Here is an 18,616-nt window from a genome sequence, read left to right on the forward strand (position 1 = left end):
CCAGAAAGTTAGTGGTTTACACTAACCCAGGTTGATTATCTCACACTTTTGATAGTTCAGATGGCTGGATTCTCTGCTCAGGTATTCGCTGGGCTGAAATCAAGGTGTTGGCTAGGGCTACAGTTGTTACCTGGGCTGAGCCATTGCTGCTTTCGTCTTTTTGGAAACTTTTCTGGAGATCCTCCTTTCTTAGTGGTCACATGTGGGAGGGTGTGCTGCTAGAACTTTTAAATGTTCTTCAAAGTAAATGCAAATAACTAGATGTGGGAGGCAGAGTTGAGAGGAAGAATAACACACCTAGGGTGGCCAATGAAGAAACTTCAATAAAATGATCTCTAAGATGATGTGGGCTGTTGGCACAGGCAGGACACATTTTAGTAAAAAGCTAGTAAGTAAAATTAACTATATAAAAACTTTTTTTTTTTAATTAAAAATTTTTTTTAACGTTTATTCATCTTTGAGAGACAGAGAGAGACAGAGCATGAACGGGGAAGGGTCAGAGAGAGGGAGACACAGAATCTGAAACAGGCTCCAGGCTCTGAGCTGTCAGCACAGAGCCTGAAGTAGGGCTCGAACTCACAAACCGGGAGATCATGACCTGAGCCACAGTCAGACGCTCAACTGACTGAGCCACCCAGGCGCCCCAAACGTTTTTTTGGTAGTAAGTGATTGAAATATAATTTCTTTTTCTCAAAGCAAAAAAAGAGAATTTGTTGATGTAGTTGGAAAGTTCAGAAGTTCAGCTAACTTCAGATATGGCTGGACCCAGGGCCCAAACAATTTTGCTGAGACTCTGCTTCTCTTTTTTAAAAATTTTTTTTTTTTTTCAACATTTATTTTATTTTTGGGACAGAGAGAGACAGAGCATGAACGGGGGAGGCACAGAGAGAGAGGGAGACACAGAATCGGAAACAGGCTCCAGGCTCCGAGCCATCAGCCCAGAGCCCGACGCGGGGCTCAAACTCACGGACCGTGAGATCGTGACCTGGCTGAAGCCGGACGCTTAACCGACTGCGCCACCCAGGCGCCCCGAGACTCTGCTTCTCTTATCTCTTTCCTAGACCTCCTCTCATCCTTTGATCTTTAACCCTTAATTTTTAACCCTGAACTCCTACTATGGACCTTAATTGTAGCAGAAAGAAGTATTTTCTTTTCTTTCCTTCTTTCTTTCTTTCTTTCATTCTTTCTTTCTCTCTTTCTTTCTTTCTTTCTTTCTCTCTCTCCCTCTTTCTTTCTTTCTTTCTTTCTTTCTTTCTTTCTTTCTTTCTTTCTTTTTTTTTTCTTTCTTTCTTTCTTTCAGCGAGAGAGAGCAAAAGGGCACAGGGGAGGACAGAGAGAGAGAGAGAGGCGGACAGACAGACAGACAGACAGAGAAAGAATCACAAGCAGTCTCTATGCCTTGCTCAATCTCACAACCCTGAGATCATGACCTGAACTGAAATCAAGAGTCGACCACTTAACAGAGCCACCGAGGTGCCCTAATTCCTTATTATTTCTTAATAACAATTATAATTAATGATTGGCTTGGCTCCAGCCACATGCCTGTTCCTGAACCTGTGCTGTGGAGTGGGTACAGGGTGGTCTAATTGGCCAGGTCTGGGCTATGTGCTTGTTTTTGTAGCTGGGCTAGGGGTGGGTGGGGTTGGGTGAGGTGGAGTGAGGTAGGGGTCGGGGGTGGGGGGCAGCATTCAGGCCCTCCTGTACAGCATGGAATGAGTCTTTTAGTGGGAAGACAAATGCCATTACCAGATGAATGGGGAGGGGGGTGGAGTGATATTGGGCAAACAGAAACAACAGATGTCCTCTACAGTTAACAACTAACTGATTGTGGTCTTAGGTGCTAGGCAAGGTCATGGGTGGAATAGGGAGGATAGAGAAGAGATAAGTGCCTCACCCATAGGTTTGAGTTACTTTTGTGTAGCTGGGGACATAGTCAAAATTCCAGATCATTCAGAAAATCTTAGAGTATAATTTTTTAGAGAAATGATCATACCCTGAGTGAGCTGGTTTGCTTATCCTCTTATACCCAACTTCCCAGTTTCTTGTTCAGGTGCCATTTCCCCCATACCCTGGTGCAGTAAAGGAATTTTTTTTATTCTTTTTCTCCCTGACCCTTCCATGACTCAGATTTGATAATTCCTTCCTTGTAGCGCTGTCTGTACCTTCCTGTTTATTATTCTTATTTAGGTCTTTATTATCATAGGCATGAACTGTCAGGGGTCTACTAGATAGTCTTTCTGTTTCAAGCTAGCCTGCCTGCTACTCCCAGATGACATGATAAAATCTTCTTTTGATCATGTCAATTTTCTTCTTGTAACGACCTTCATTTGCTCCATGTAAGCCTTTAGAAGAACTCCGTATTTCTTACCTGGCATTCCCAGGCCTCTACAATAAGGCCTTGTCCCCTATATCCTATATCCTCAGGCCATCCGTGTGTTTACAGTCACAGCACACCTGCCCAGTGCTGCTTCTGCACTGAGCCCATCCACCCCAGAACGCTCTCCCTACCCTTCCTCTCACAGCTGAAGCTAACCTATGTGCTAAGACGCAGCCCAGGTCCCATCTCCTGTGTGAAGATTTCCCTGCTGTTCACCCTCATCCCTCTTTGGACTCCGGTAGGACTTCCTCTCTGAGCTACCTGTCATACACTTCCACCCACTGTCTTGTGTTTGCAGTTAGCTATTCAAATGTAGATCGTATGTATTCTCAACTCACTTAAGCAAAGGAAAAGACAGTCGCCATGGCCATGCGACTTCAGAAAATCTCTCTGAGCATCCACTTCCCCATTTGCAATTTGACAATAGGTAGCTACCATGCAGAGTAGTTGAAAGGATTAACTGAGCTACTGTAAAGGGACTCTCCCAGGGCCTGGTACAGGACAGGACTTTAATGATTGGTACTTGAGGCAGTGCTAAATAAAGGAAAGAAGGCCCAGCATTATCCGTCCCCATGCTCGTCAACATCTGCTATCCTCCCCAAAGTTCTCATCTGAAAATGAGGATTTAGTTCAATAAGCATTTTGGTTGAGTTCTCTCAGAAGCAGATGCTGAGACAAAGATGTAAATATGAAGATTTCTTTGGGAGATGACTCCAGGAAGTGAAGAAGGGGAGTGGGAAGGTTTGAGAAGTGAGCCCACTGACCCAGTCAAAGGAGGGGCTCAGAGACTCAGAGCGCAGTGAAGCGCGAGAGCAGGTGTCTGATGGACAGGCACACTGGAGGCAGTTAGTCAGTTTATCTCCTCGTGTGAAAGTCCCTCTTCTGATTCCTCATTGGCTGTAACTACAGAGGTTACAGACTTTCCGGGATATCGTCGATGCCCATGTAAGGTAAAAAGTAGTCTGAGTGGAACAAATGTACATTTCTTGAGGTGACAGATTTTCAGTCTCTCCTTTGTTCTTTGGCACATGCTCATTGCAAAGCCCAGGAAAATAAGCCTGGGAAAGTGATAGGGGGAAAAACCAGGAAGTGAAGTGTCTAAGCGTTTGGGACTCCATTGTGTGTGTGTGTGTGTGTGTGTGTGTGTGTGTGTGTGTGTTGGGTGGGGGGGGTGAGGGTTTGTACACATTTCCAATATGTTGTAAACCACTAGACAGCACAGCTTTTATTTGGTATTTCTGAAAATGAATCATCTCCCTTACTTCTCAGAGAAGGAGAGTTAGAGAAGGGAAGGAAGCCAGTGCAGTGTGTTAATGGGCAGCTGGGACGCTAACCTACTGAGAACCTCTGGGAGACTTTGTAGCTCAGAATTATCTCTGAGAGAGAGGGAGAGAGAGAGAGAGAGAGAGAGGAAGCTGGTGATTCCTGGCAGCTCACACTATGCTTAACTTCCCTACACTTCTGGCCTGTTTCTACCCATGGTTGAGTTTCGGCAGTGGAGAGAGCTCTGAGGCAGAGAAATCCAGAGAATTACAAGGTAGGTTTGCCAGATTTAGCAAATAAAAATACAGGATGCCCAAATTTCAATTTCAGATAAATAATTGAGAATGTTTTAGTCTGTGTTATGGGCTAACTTATGTGCCCCCAAAATTTGTATGTTGAAATCCTAACCCTTAGTACCTCAGATTGCAACAGTGTTTGGAGATAGAGCCTTTAAACAGGCAATTAAGAGAAAATGAGGTTACTAGGATGGGCCTCCTAATCTAATATGCTTGGTGTCTTATAAGAAGAGGAGATTAGGATACAGGCAGGTATAGAGGGAAGACCCTGTGAGGACACCATAAGAAAACAGGCATCTGCAAGCCAAGGAGAGGATTCAGAAGAGACCCACTTTACTGACACTTTGATCTTGGACTTCTAGCCTCCAGAACTCTGAGAAAATAAATTTCTGTTTTTTAAGTCACCCAGTCTGTAGTACTTTGTTATGGTTGCCCCACTAAATGAATACAGTGTATGTGACAATATTGCATGGGACAAATTTATATTAAATAGCTTGTTGTTTATCTGAAATTCAAATTTAATTGAGTGCTCTAATTCAGGGGCTTAAGGAATAAGAACAGAGCACACAGTGTCTGCATTTATTGAGTATCCACCATGTGTTTGGAGTAGCATTTATTGTGGAAATAAAGAATTAATGAATAAGTCTCCATACTTTGTTTACCTCTCTCTCAGTGTTGTAATTAAGCTTGAATGAAGGATGTATATAGACCTGCTTCGAAGATTATAAAGTGCTACACAAATGATACAAAATTATTCATTTTTTTTTTTTACTAATTTCCTAACACTTCCAGAAGAGTATGTGGTACATAGTAGCTGTTCAACAAATATTTGCTAATCAAATGCAATTATTATTATCGGCAGTCAATAACTATTTACTGATTAATGTCATGAGATTAAGGCAAGGGTATTTTAATACCTTCCCAGAACCCAGGCATGCTTATTTTTGGAGACTCGCCTCAGACCATTCATAGTAAAGTACATATCTCACATAGTAATCAAGAGAATATATATAAATGTAAATAAGTATATGTACTGAATTTTTGAAATTTAAGAATTGTTTTATAATTTAGTTTTTGAAAAGACTTGTCTACAGGTAATTCTTTTCTTTTTAATTTTTAAGTGTTTTTTTTTAATTTATTTTTTAGAGAGAGAGACACACACACAGAGTGAGTGGGGGAGGAGCAGGCAGAGGAGGAGACCCACAATCCAAAGCAGGCTCCAGGGACTTGAACCCATGAACCGGGGAATCATGACCTGAGCCGAAGTTGGACGCTTAACTGACTGAGCCACCCAGGCGAGGCACCCCTACAGGTAACTCTTAAGATTAGATTGATTTCAGGCACCTGGGTGTCTCTGTCGGTCTGACTCCTGATTTTGGCTCAGGTCATGATTCAGTCCTGGGTTTGTGAGTTTGCATCCTGCGTAGGACTCCCTGCTGTCAGTGTGGAGCCTGCTTGGGATTCTCTCTCTCTCTCTCTCTCTCTCTCTCTCTCTCTCTCTCTCTCTCTCCCCCCTCTCTCCCCCCCTCTCTGCTCCTCCCCCACTCGTGCACACACACATGTTCTCTCTCAAAAATAAATAAATAAACTTTTTAAAATAATTTAAAAAGAGTCTCTCATGGTTTCTTTCCCTCCCCCCCCCATATGTTCATCTATTTTTCTTTAAGTTTACCTATTTTTGAGAGAGACAGACAGTGTGAGCAGGGGAGGGGCAGAGAGAGAGAGAGGGAGAGAGAGAATACCAATGAGGTTCCACACTGTCAGCACAGAGCCCAATGCTGGCCTGGAACCCACAAAATTGTGAGATCATGACCTAAGCTGAAACCAAGAGTCAGAGGCTTAACCAACAGAGCCACCCAGTTGCCCTATCTGTTTTGTTTCTTAAATTCCACATATTAGTGAAATCATATGGCATTTGTCTTTCTCTGACTATTTCACTTAGCATAATACACTCTAGCTCCATCCATGTCTTTGCAAATGTCAAGATTTCATTCTTTTTGATTGCTGAGTAATACTCCATTGTATATATATACTACAACTTCTTTATCCATTCATCAGTCAATGGACATTAGGGCTCTCTCCATAGCTTGGCTATAGTTGATAATGCTGCTATAAACATTGGGGTTCATGTAGTCCTTCGAGTCTGTGTTTTTGTATCCTTTGGGTAAATACCTCATAGTACAACTGCTGGATCCTATGGTAGTTCTATTTTTAACTTTTTGAGGAACCTCCATACTGTTCTCCAGAGTGGCTGCACCAGTTTTCATTCCCACCAACAGTTCAAGAGGGTTCCTCTTTCTCCACATCCTCCCCAACACCTGTTGTTAAATTTAGCCATTCTGACATATGTGAGGTGGTATCTCATCATGGTTTTGATTCATATTTCCTGATGATGAGTGATGTTGAGGATCTTTTCATATGCCTGTTAGTCACCTGGATGCCTTCTTTGGAAAAGTATCTATTCATGTCTTCTGCCCATGTGTTAACTGGACTATTTGTTTTTTGGGTGTTGAGTTTGCTAAATTCTCTATAGATTTTGGATACTAGCCCTTTACCAGATATCTTATTAATATAACAATATCTCTCTTACCAATAGAAGTCACAGATGATTAATTTATTACAGTAGTTACAGATACCTCAAAATACCATTTATATCAATAAGGTAGTTATTAAATCTGCCACTAGTGCTATTTTCATTATTGAATGGATTCATGAGTACATATATTACAAATTAGTTTTTAAAAAAATATTTGAAAACATTTTATTTTAATTTTTAAACTATTTATTTATTTTTGGGAGAGTGCAAGCAGGGGAGTGGCAGAGAGAGGGGGACAGAGGATCTGATCTCTGCACTGACAGGCTGTCACAACAGAGCCTAATGTGGAGCTTGAACTCACAAACCATGAGATCATGACCTGAGCCGAAGTCAGATGCTCAACTGACTGAGCCACCCCTGTGCCCCTGAAAATATTATTTTAAACTGTTGATTTCCCTTTTAATATATTTATTAAGATTATTTTGGGACGGGTCCCAGGAGCCTCACTGGACTTCCAAAGGGATCTATGGCACAAAAATTATAAAGATTCTGTTAGTACCTCATGAATAAAACAGCTTAGATGTGAGACTCAGGTGACTCTGGCCTCGTATTGCTTCTTTGTGTTTTTCTGGAAAATAGAAGGCACTTTGCAGGCTCAGAAGAGTATAATTACATGTAGATGCAAGAGAAAAGTCGAAGTATGTCTAAACTTTACTGGAAAAATTACTGGATGGAGAGTCAAAAGACTGGATTTAGTCCAGGCTAACTTTTCCTATCCTGCAACAGGTACATATATTCACTGAGTCAATCAACATTTATTGAGGGCCTTCTATGTGCCAAAGCCTGAATATGGGCTTTGAAGAGTTCAGTCCCTTCTGTCACTCATTAGCTGAGTGACCTTGAATAAGTTATTTTATCTCCCTAAGCCTTAGTGTTAATACTCTGTAAGAGGGTGAGACTGATCTTAATTCGATAGAGTTGTTGAAAGGATTAGATAAGAGATTGGATGTAAAGTCCTAAGAACACATAATAAACTATTATAGTTACTGTGAATCACCATTTTGTCTACAAGGTTTTGCATCAATGGTATTGTTAGCTGTTAAAGAAAGGCATATAAAATTGTCTTTGCTTTTAGGGGAAAAATATAAAAAACACATGTCTTTTTTAAGAATGGAAATGAGCCTAATTAACTTGTTAGCTAAAATTTGACAGCTCGGGAAAAATCTTATGACAAGTGCATCTTTCTATTTTGGTCTTTTGATGGTGCTTACTGTACTTGTGGCACAAAGCAGAAAAGAATCCTCCCAGGGCTGGTAAAATATTAGTTTACTTTGCCACTTATTAAAGATATTTTTCCCCTTAAATGCATTTGAAACAGTGTTCAGAAAATTTGAAAAGTCATAAAAAGGGAGATTATTGTGAAAAAATATGAATGTTAAAAATTGTGTCGGGGCGCCTGGGTGGCTCAGTCGGTTGAGTGACCGACTTTGGCTCAGGTCATGATCTCACAGTTTGTGAGTTCGAGCCCCGCGTGGGGCTCTGTGCTGACAGCTCCGAGCCTGGAGCCTGCTTCCGATTCTGGGCCTCCCTCTCTCTCTGCCCCTCCCCCTCTCATGCTCTGTCTCTCTCTGTCTCAGAAATAAATAAACATAAAAAAAAATTAAAACAAAATTGTGTCAATTTATGTCAGTGACTCATCAGTAACCATTATTACGGTATATTATTTTAGAAACTATAAGGACATCTATCCACAATTATGATTTAAGAGAGCCATTCCACATTCTTTTCCCCAATACTTTATTTTCTAAAAGCTAAACACTAGGCATTCTCTCTTTTGGTTTGTAATTTTGGCCATTTACACACATACACCACCAGGTTGCGCTGTAGTTCCACAATGGAAACAAACAGGCCTAGGGTCTGTGAAGAATTCTCAGAGGTCTTAGTTAACTATAGTATTTCCGTTTTTTGAAGCACAGAGAGGTGGAGACAAATATTTAAAAGGAAAAAAAAAAGATCTTGCTGAAAATAAAGAATTTTAAATTCACTATGATTTAAAAATTGGTATTCAGCAGAAAAGATGTTCTCTGAGAACATTGTTATAGTTACTTTTAGAAAAATTGCATCGACCCAGTCCTGATAAACTATTTTCCTGATGGAAAAATAAATTCTAAAACGCTGTTAAAAATTTTGTTTCCTATGTTCTTTAGTTGTTGATGGATGAAACTATATTTTAAGATGTTAAGATGAGGTATTTTTAAAAATTATATCAGTATCTTTGATATTAATCAAGCTTTAGAAAATATATGAACATTTCAACTTGAAAACAACTTTTTTTGGGGAGGAGGTAGAGCTCTTTTTTCTTTTCTGTGCTTGTTTTTCCCAAACGTCAATATTTATGAGTCAGGGTTGTGGGAAATGTTACCTAGGGCTACTGGGGCCAGAGTTTGCCCTCTTCCATCCCGGGGGAGTTGAGTGTGAGTGCCAGAGGGCAATGTTTGGCTGGAAGGACCCAACCCTTCTTTCTCTGTACCCTGTGGTATGTCCTTTGAAGTGAAAGAAAATTTTGTACTCAGCTCAGCTTCATAAGATGTCAATTTAAGATGAGCAATGCACACAAGTTTCTGAATATCCTTTTAAGCATGAAGCCAGACAGAGGCTTATAGAAAACAAACCAAAAACACCAGCATTGGGCAAGTAATTTTGAGATTTTGAGAACTCCTCAGATAAAATATTCACCAGGCTAAATTTCTGAATAAGACAATTTTTCTTTCTTTCTTTCTCTCTTTCTCTTTCTTCCTTCCTTCCTTCCTTCCTTCCTTCCTTCCTTCCTTCCTTCCTTCCTTCCTTTAGCATATCACTGTCAAAACATCAGCCACTTCAGGTTTAACCCCTTCTAGGAGCTTGGTAGTTAGTGTTAGTTTGGGTGATGAATGGTAAAGACAGATGACAATGAGTATGAAACCCTGCAGAAATAAGGTAAGACCCTCACAAAACATTAGTAAATTATGGAGCTTACATTTATTTTGGAAATGGATTGTTATCCATCAGGGTAATTACAAAAATTTATTACTCAAACCAGGTGCTTTATTTTAGTTTCTTTCCTTTCAAATTGTCAGTCAATAGGGGTTGAACAAGAAAATAAAAGGCAAAAATGAACAAACTATATGAGGCAAAATAAACTGGGAGATAAGCTAGAAAATCGAGGCGATTGACAATAACAACAACAAATCAGAAACACTCTTAAAAGAGTCACCAGTAAAATATGTCTCTAAGGTCAAATGAAACATCCTGATGTTGATTCTCAATTTCCTTTTACATTTTATTTGAAGGATCTGCTCTTTATCCTTTTCATAAGTTAAATGTTTAAACTATTACCCCTATAGATGATTAAGGCTGCTAGTGTTTTTGAACTAAGGATCATGATTTTTTTTCCTTTGCTTTATTTGCTTCATTTGCTTCAACAATTCTTTATTTAGCTTGCTTTGTTTTTGTATGTCCCACCCAAACACTTAACTGGTTCAAGCACTTAACTGGTTTCCAAAGGCTCCTTGTATAAATAACATGATAAAAATTCATAGAACATTTTATTTTCCCAGATTAGGAGGTAATTGCGCTATTTCAGTTTGCAGAAAAGTATGACAAAAGAATTATTGAGATTAGTGAAAAAAAGATGATGGGGAATGATAACATCAGTTTTTTGGGGGGTGGGGGGAAATGGCTGTGACCTTTGACTTCTTTCTCTGACCATGGTCAGCTAATTCTGAGTGTGTTTTTCCCACTTGCCAGTGATGTGCCAGTGTTCTGCTGTTTAAATTCCCTAAGACTTGGTTTCTTTATCTATAAATCTGGATAAAAGTATTTAGCTCAGAGATGTGGAGAGGATTAAATTCGTAACATGTTCAATCCTTGTGTATAATAGGTGCCCGGCGTGCAGTAATTTCCCTTTTCCTTTCATCATCAATAAGAATACAAAAATAGGGGTGCCTGGGTGGTTCAGTCGTTAAGCGCGGACTTCGGCTCAGGTCATGATCTCGCGGTCCGTGAGTTCGAGCCCCGCATCGGGCACTGTGCTGACAGCTCAGAGCCTGGAGCCTGTTTCCGATTCTGTGTCTCCCTCTCTCTCTGACCCTCCCCCGTTCATGCTCTGTCTCTCTCTGTCTCAAAAATAAATAAACGTTAAAAAAAATTAAAAAAAATACAAAAATAAACACAGGTTTATTTATATTAAATATCTCTATGTGGGTGAAATACAAAACTTGTTTAAATCGATTTGTACAGTGCCTGACATTCTGATATATGCTGTTCTTGCAACCCAGTCACAAACAAACATGCTTAATGAAATTAGCTTTGGAAACAAGGCTTTGAAACCAAAAGTATAAATTCTAGAGGGTAGAACTAACTTTTAATATTTTGTTAATATTCATATGTACATTCAATATGTTTATTGGTTGCACAGAGTGTATCTATTGACTTCCAGATTGTATATCCATATGAACGTTTTGGTTTGGAAGATATCTAAAGCATGGTTCAATGAAGGTATTTCAGGTTTTGTATCTTGTTCACTGCAAAGATTGAATTGTTAAATTATATCCTGTAGTAAGCTGAAAAACAGCCAACTCTCTTATCCAGTCACCAATAATATGGTGTTTCTGTGAAAATGAAACAAGGCTAGCCTATTTTTCTTAAAAATAAAACCCTCCAGGGCGCCTGGGTGGCTCAGTCAGCTAAGCATCTGGCTTTGGCTTATGATCGTGATCTTGCTGTTTATGAGTTCGAACCCCTCATTGGGCTGTCTGCTGTCAGTGCAGAGCCTGGTTCAGATCTTCTGTCTCTCTCTCTGTCTGCCCCTCCCGGTTTGCAATCTCTCTCTCTTAAAATAAATAAACATTAAAAGAATAATAATAAAACCCTCCATATATTCAATTGAAAGTCCTCCTTTTCAGTGGAGTTGCTTTGGAGGTCTAGACACTTCTTTCACCATACTGCTATCATTCTATTGTTTGATGAACCCTTTTTCAAATTACTGTTGAAAATAATGTAAGGAATCATATTAAAGAAAAAGCTAGTCTTCTATTTTAGTCACTTTTTATTTAGGCTAAAGCAGTTTATTCAGTCAATTGCCATCTGCCTTATTGAGTGACTTGGTTTTTTCTGGAAATGAAACTTATACTGATGAGAAAAAGATTTTTTTTTTTTTTTTAACCATTGGGGACATTCAAAGTAATCCCCTCAGTGAGTGAAGGAAAGCAGTTCCTAACTGGAGTTCTAAAATCATTTTAAACAATAACAATATCCTTGGAATGTTGCTACCTATTTGAAGGGCACATATTTATTTTTGTGGATAAATTCAGGTATATTTGTGAAAATCCAGTGACCTGGCCTTGTCGTCATGTCTTTTGAATTAAAAAAAATTTTTAAGTATATTTATTTATTTTAAGGGGGGGTGAAGGGCAGAGAGAGAGAGAGAGAGAGAGAGGAGAGAGAGAGACAGAGAGAGAGAATCCCAAGTAGGCTCCACACTATCAGCTCAGAGCCTGATACAGGACTCGAACTCACAACATCATGACCTGAACTGAAATCAAGAGTCAGACACTTAAGCAATTGAGCCACCCAGGTGCCCAGGTAGTCATATCTTTTTATTTATTTATTTTTTTTAACTTTTTAAAAAATGTTTATTCATTTTTGAGAGGAAGAGAGAAAGACAGAGGGACAGATCATGATTGGAGGAGGGACAGAGAGAGGGAGACACTGAACTCTAACCAGGCTCTAGCTCCATGCTATCAGCACAAAGCCTGACACAGGGCTTGAACCCATGAACCGCGAGATCACGACTTTAGCCAAAGTCAGATGCTTAACCGACTAAATATCTATGTTGTAACTCAGGGATCATTTTAGGCGGACAGACCCCATAAAAAAAGAAATGATGTTATTTAAAAAGGAATTGTGAACTTTTAACCAGGGTTCAATCTGTTCAGTTACAAACCTCAGAAACTACTGAAAAGGAGAAAACTATAAAAGCTTTCATGCTCAGACTAGGCCTACATCTTCCTTTATCCTCACATGGTTTAGTGAGCTACTGAAACTTGTGTATATGATTAAGTCTAAGCTAGACATCATGAAATAAGATTATAAAGACTATGTGGTCCATATTTTGAAATAGAAGCAGGAAAACAACATGAACTGATTTGAAGATGAATCTAGACTTTGATCTTGGCAAAAATATAAGTAGTAACAGGGTAGAAACCAGGACTAAAAATATTGGTAGCCTCTTTGTGTCTGGTTATTAATAAAAATAGGAGATGAGTAAAAAGGAAGAGCTGAGAAAGTAAAGATGCTGCTTAGGTACGTTGGTTAGGCCAAATAAAGCTGTGAAAGCTCGCAGCACATAAAATCTGTGACACAGGCTGAAACCCGCAAGTGGGGCCTCCGGGGCTTAGGGTTTTAGAACAACTCCTGCGGCCCAGGGCCTTCTGGCATGCCATTCTCAGACCCTTTAGACTGGGGGGTTGCCAAACGGCTCGTTTCCCATCAAACTTAGCAGACTCGTAGTCTGGGCTGGCCATCTGCACAGCACATTCCCAGTAAAGCTGTGTATCCTTTCAAATCACCCACATTGTAGAAATCAGTATCTCAGCAAACCTGGGATCCTTTGATAGTTCAGTAGCTGTGCTGTGTGAACTGTGAATGCAGTCTCTTTCACTCACATTTGATTTAAAATGTTCTTTTTTTTGGAAATGATTTTTGGAATTCAAGTGATGTCCATTTTTTTATATAAATGCTTTCTTTTTAAATAAAGCCCGTGAATAATTTACTTTGCAGCCAGAGATGTGCTTGCTTTTATTTTCATCAAGACCTCAAGTGTCAGTGGACAAACATCCTTTTATCCCCCAGGGCTGTATGACCTTCTGACTCCCATGGTTTTGCCAGGTCACTGGCAGAGAAGGAAGGCCTCTCTGATGGGGGTGAAATGAGCCCTCTGAGGTGTCCTCACATTCTGCACACTGGCCTGATGCTAGCTTGTGTTTGGCTGCTTCAAACCTCCATGGAAAGAAAGAATAACATAATGTCTGGGGCAATGTCTGGGGGAGATGGGTCACAGATGAGTTCCCTAAACCTTGGTAAAATAATTAAATAGAAAGTTGATGTGTTTTTAAAGATACCTCAAAATGTTTATATCACAAAATATATTCTATTTTCCAATTTCACCTTCTAACATTCTTCCTTAGCTAAGTGAAGGAAAGCCCGCAGAAAGCCACATGGTGTATAATTCCATGTATATGAAATACCCAAGAATAGATTAGCAGATTAGTGGTTGCCTGGGGCTGGGGGGCTGGGGAGTAGGGAGTGACTATTTACTTATTGGGTATGGGGTTTACTTTTGGGGTGTTGCAAAAGTTCTGGAAATAGTGGTGATGGCTGTGCAACATTGGGAAGGTACTTAATCTCACTAAATTGTACATTTTAAGATGGTTAAAATGGTGGGGTGCCTGGGTGACTCAGTTAAGCATCTGACTTAGACTCAGGTCTTGATCTCACGGTTTGTCAATTGGAGCCCGTGTCAGGCTCTGTACTGACAGCTTAGAGCCTGGAGCCTGCTTCAGATTCTGTGTCTCCCTCTCTCTCTGCCCCTCCTCGGCCCATGCTGTTTTTCTTTCTCTCAAAAATAAATAAACATGAAAAAAATATTAAGATGGTTAAAATGGTAAATTTTATGCTATATGCATTTTACCACAATACAATAGGAATTTTTTTCTTCCTTAAGGAGAAGTTAAATGCAATAGACAGTATAATTGTTAAATCATTTGCACTCATCAATAGCTTAGTAGTAATTTTTAGGGCAATCAAGCAGTATCTTAGGAAGAATCTGATTATTGGACAAAACCAGAAAATTGTGATAAACAGGTAAAGCTAGAGTTAAACGTGTGAAGAAAAGACGAGAAAGCAGGTCAAGGTGGATTGACTTGGTGTGATGCTTAACTTTATGTGTCCACTTGACTGGGCCCCAAGATGCCCAGATATTTGGTTTAACATTATACCCAGGCATGTCTGTGAGGATGTTTATGAATGAGGTTAACATTTGAATCAGTAGACTGAGTAAACAGATTGTCCTCCATTTTTTGAGTGAGCCTCATCCAATCTGTCAAAGGCTGGAATAGCATAAAAAGGCTGAGTAAGAAAGAATTCTCTTTCTCTGCTTCTCTTTTAGGTGGGACATCAATCTTCTCTAGCCTTTGGACTTGGACTCAGAATGGAACTTACACGTTTGGTTCTCTTGGGTCTCCAACTTGCCAATAGTAGATCTTGGAACTTCTCAGCCTCCAAATAGCTAAAAACTTGGAAGATACTTTGACACTGGGTAATGGGAAGAGGCTGGAAGAGTTTTGAGGTGCATGCTAGAAATATGGACATTAGGGGCGATTCTGGGAAGTCTCAGACTAAAATGAGGAACATGTTATTAGAATATAGAGGGAAGGTGATCTTTGTCATCAAGTGGCAAAGGATTTGGCTGAACTGTGTTCTAGTGTTTGTGGAAGGTAGAACTTGTTGAGGGATGAAATTAGATATTTAACTGAGGAGATTTCTAAGTGAAGTGTTGAAGGAGTGGCTTGATTCCCATGACTGAAGAATGAGAGAACAGAGAGAGGAAAGAAGAGTAAAATGAGAGAAGAGATGGATGAATTGCAGAAGGAATTGTTACATAGAAAGGAACCAGACTCGGGAATTTGGATAATTCTCACTTGCCCATATTGCAAAAAATGATAAAGCATGTTCTAAAGAGAACACCAAGCTCATAAATGCACTATCACTCAATAAAGTTATGGGATTGTAGAAGAAACACTGCCAGTTTGAACTGAAGGGTCAGAGCTGGGACAAAATGAAGAAAGTCAGCCAGACTTCTTGGATTCTAGAAGACAAGACCATAGGCCTGTTTGGCTGTGAATGTGTGTTTTTGTTCAAAGAAAGAAAGGAATGACCCAGAAGGAGATCAAGAGATTGTGAGGACTGCCATGTTCACCAGTGGTCCTGAGACAGGCTGTCTCTTCCTCAGTTTCAAAGGGTAAGGCTGCCTGTCTTGTGGACCAGGAAGATCCCACCCACGTCTCAGGAGTACAGCTGCCCTGTGGAACCTTAGGAGCCCCACCAAACCCCAAACACTGGGGGTACATTAGGGGTGCAATTCCTATCTAGTAAAGCCTTGGAAGTGCGGCTGCTGCCCCAGTTCTGAAGGCAGAGCATCAAAACAAAGAGGATTTCTCAAGTCTTAAGATCTGATGGAATTTGCCTTGCTAGGCTTTGGAGTTGCTTAGGACCCACCACCCTTTCCTTCTTTCTTCTTTCTTCTTCTTGGAATAGGAGTGTCTATTTTATGCCTGTCCCACCATTGTACTTAGGAAGCATATCACTTGTCTGGTTTCACAGGTTCACAGCTAGAAAGGAATTTTGTCTCAAGATGAATCATCTCTCAAGTTTTACCCATATCTGATTGAGATGTTTTTTTTTTTTGAGAGAGAGAGAGAGTACAAGTGAGGGAAGGGCAGAGGGAGAGGAAGGGACAGAATCCCAAGCAGGCTCCATTCTCAGCACGGAGCCCATTGCAGGGCTTGATCTCACAACCATGAGATCATGACCTGAGCTGAAATCAAGAGTTAGACGCTTAACTAATTGAGCCACCTAGGAGCCCCCAACTGAGATGATATTTATTTATGTATGTATGTGTGTATGTATGTATGTATGTATGTATGTATGTATGTTTGTTTATTTTAGAGAGACAGAGTGCAAGCAGGGGAGGGACAGAGAGAGAGGAAGACACAGAATCTGAAGCTGGCTCCAGGCTCTGAGCTGTCAGCATAGAGCCTGATGCCGGGCTCAAACTCATGAACCATGATATCATGATCTGAGCTGAAGTCAGATGCTCACCTGACTGAGCCACGTAGGTGCCCTGATATAATATTTAAATGAGACTTTGGACCTTAGACTTTGGAGCTGATGCTAGAATGAGTTAAGACTTATGGGGCCATTGAGATGGAATGAATGTGTTTTGCATGCGAAAAGGACACGACTTTTGAGGGACTAGGGGTGGAATGTAATGCACTATATATTTGTGTGTCCCCTGATTCATATGTTGAAGCCTTAACCTCCAGTGTGATGGTATTTGGAGTTGTGGCCATTGAGAGGCATGTAGGTTAGATGAAGTCATAAGGGTGGGGAATTTATGATAAGATTAGTGCCTTTATAAAAAGGAGAAGGAGATCTCCTCTTTCTCTCTCTGATGAGCACAGTGGAAAGGCCATGTGAAGATGTAGCTCATGGCAGCTGTCTGAAACTCAAGGAGAGAGGGCTCTCACCATGCATTTACCCCGCTGGCACCTTGATTGTGGTTGCCAGCCTCCAGACTGTGACATTAAGTTCCTGTTAAGCCATCCAGTCTATGTATTTTGTTATGGCAGCTTGAGCTGACTGAGATACCTGGTTGCCTCAGTGGGGAAGGAACAGAATGAGAACGAAGGTAGGTATGAGATGGGAGCATGTTGAAGGCAAAACTACTATCTTGAGTCTCTTAAGAGCTAGTTGTGCCTTGGAGTATGGAGATTTTAGATTCAGGCAACCATGTGAGTTTATCAAGATGGCAGTCCCTCTTTCCAGTTCTCCTCATCATAAGTTGACCAGGCATGGGAGGGATGCCCTTGCAGAGAGTCTGGTGCTAGTCATTAAACATGGCAACTGAAGGATTACCTGTTCATATTATCTCCCAGGAGACCAAAAATCAATCAAGTGCATATGTATTTGAAATTCCTTGACAGAAAACAATCATGTTCTTAGATCCAAATTCTTGGGTTGTTAGTGTACCATAAAGTATTTGGAGTTACTGCAACTATGCATGTTTACTTCTACTGACGATTGCTCCATTTGTTCTTGATGCTGGAGAGTGAGGTGCGGGGAGAGAAAGATGATCACACGTTTGCATAGAGAAAAAAATTCCAACTACACATCTATTTTCCATAGACATACTTTCCAGCAAATGTTTAGGGTCGAATGTTGTATTTGTCTCTGGGAAATGCTATTGATTTGAACGAGTACCTCAAAGGGGAAGTTTCAGACATCACGTCACCATGTTTTGTTGAATTATAAACTAACAAGATAGCAGATCTGACAGAGATTTCCTTTTGTGAGCTCCCTGACAGTACAGGTGGCAGTTTGGCCCTTGTATTCTAGCTCTCCCTTATCTTTGCAGGCTTGCCCTCTCCTAATGCTCTCTGCCTCCCCCTCCTGACCCTCCACAGCCCCCTTACTGCAGCCATATCGAACGACTTACTCCCCATGCTCAGAACACTGGGGTCCTTTGAAGGGCCCATGCTTTGCACATGGATTTCCTTGGCCTAGAAGTTCTTCCTGCCTTTTTGTTTGGCACAATTCCTTCAACCTGCAAATACCCCATGACATTTTATGAGCCATAAGAAAGCTTAGAAATAACATCACACTGGCCAGAAGTTGCTGTTAGAAACAAATCTTTGGAGAATCTAATTTGGCTTTCTTCCTGGATCTTTTCTTTAGATAGAAAAGATACCATTTCAGTTTTTAAGTGAACTTGGCAGAAAAACACACATGAAAGCATTTTGTAACAGCAGATTCCCTGAGGATGACTGACCTCAAGGACTCTTGGTCTATTGTGTGAAGCACAGGCAAAGAGTCAGGAACTTCTGAGTTCTGCTGCGCAGACCTGAGCAGTTGTCTATGTAAGCTACAGTGTGATCCTCAGGATGTGCATTTCCTGCCCCAGCTGGGGAAGCCTGAGTGTGATGCTGGCAAGGGAAACAGAGAAGAGAAAAGAACGCCCATCACTTGTGCTATTATTATCTACCCCTGGGTGAAACTGAGTAGTGAGATCAAAGTGCTTTGTTTGTTCAACTAGTTTATTTTTTAGTGAAGTGCTTGTTTGTTTTGTTTTGAGGTAGTTCTTTTGGAGGGATTAATGGCAAAGCAGAGTGGAAATTCCTTGTTTCTTCCATGTAATCCTATAATAACTACAAGTTTGTTATTGTCTTTTGGTTCCCATAAAGAGGTTTGTATTCGTGTGTGTGTGTGTGTGTGTGTGTGTGTGTGTGTGTGTGTGTGTGTGTGTTTATCGGGATGTGGGAAGACAGG

At 40.5% G+C, this 18,616-nt stretch overlaps 1 long non-coding RNA gene across 5 annotated transcripts in view; it reads left to right on the top strand.

The window, feature by feature from the left end:
* The window catches only part of LOC122237944, a 95,182-nt gene that overhangs the window by 22,582 nt on the left and 53,984 nt on the right, over positions 1-18,616 (top strand). For 3 of the 5 annotated variants that reach the window (XR_006216746.1, XR_006216745.1, XR_006216747.1), the window contains exon 3: positions 14,679-15,530. The exons of 1 other annotated variant lie outside the window; for it this stretch is intronic. This is a non-coding gene — a long non-coding RNA (uncharacterized LOC122237944). The remainder of the gene's footprint in view (positions 1-14,678; positions 15,531-18,616) is intronic. One more of the 5 variants, XR_006216748.1, reaches the window with a different exon arrangement.

The sequence above is a fragment of the Panthera tigris genome, chromosome B1 (assembly GCF_018350195.1).
Source record: "Panthera tigris isolate Pti1 chromosome B1, P.tigris_Pti1_mat1.1, whole genome shotgun sequence".
Lineage (NCBI taxonomy): Eukaryota > Metazoa > Chordata > Mammalia > Carnivora > Felidae > Panthera > Panthera tigris.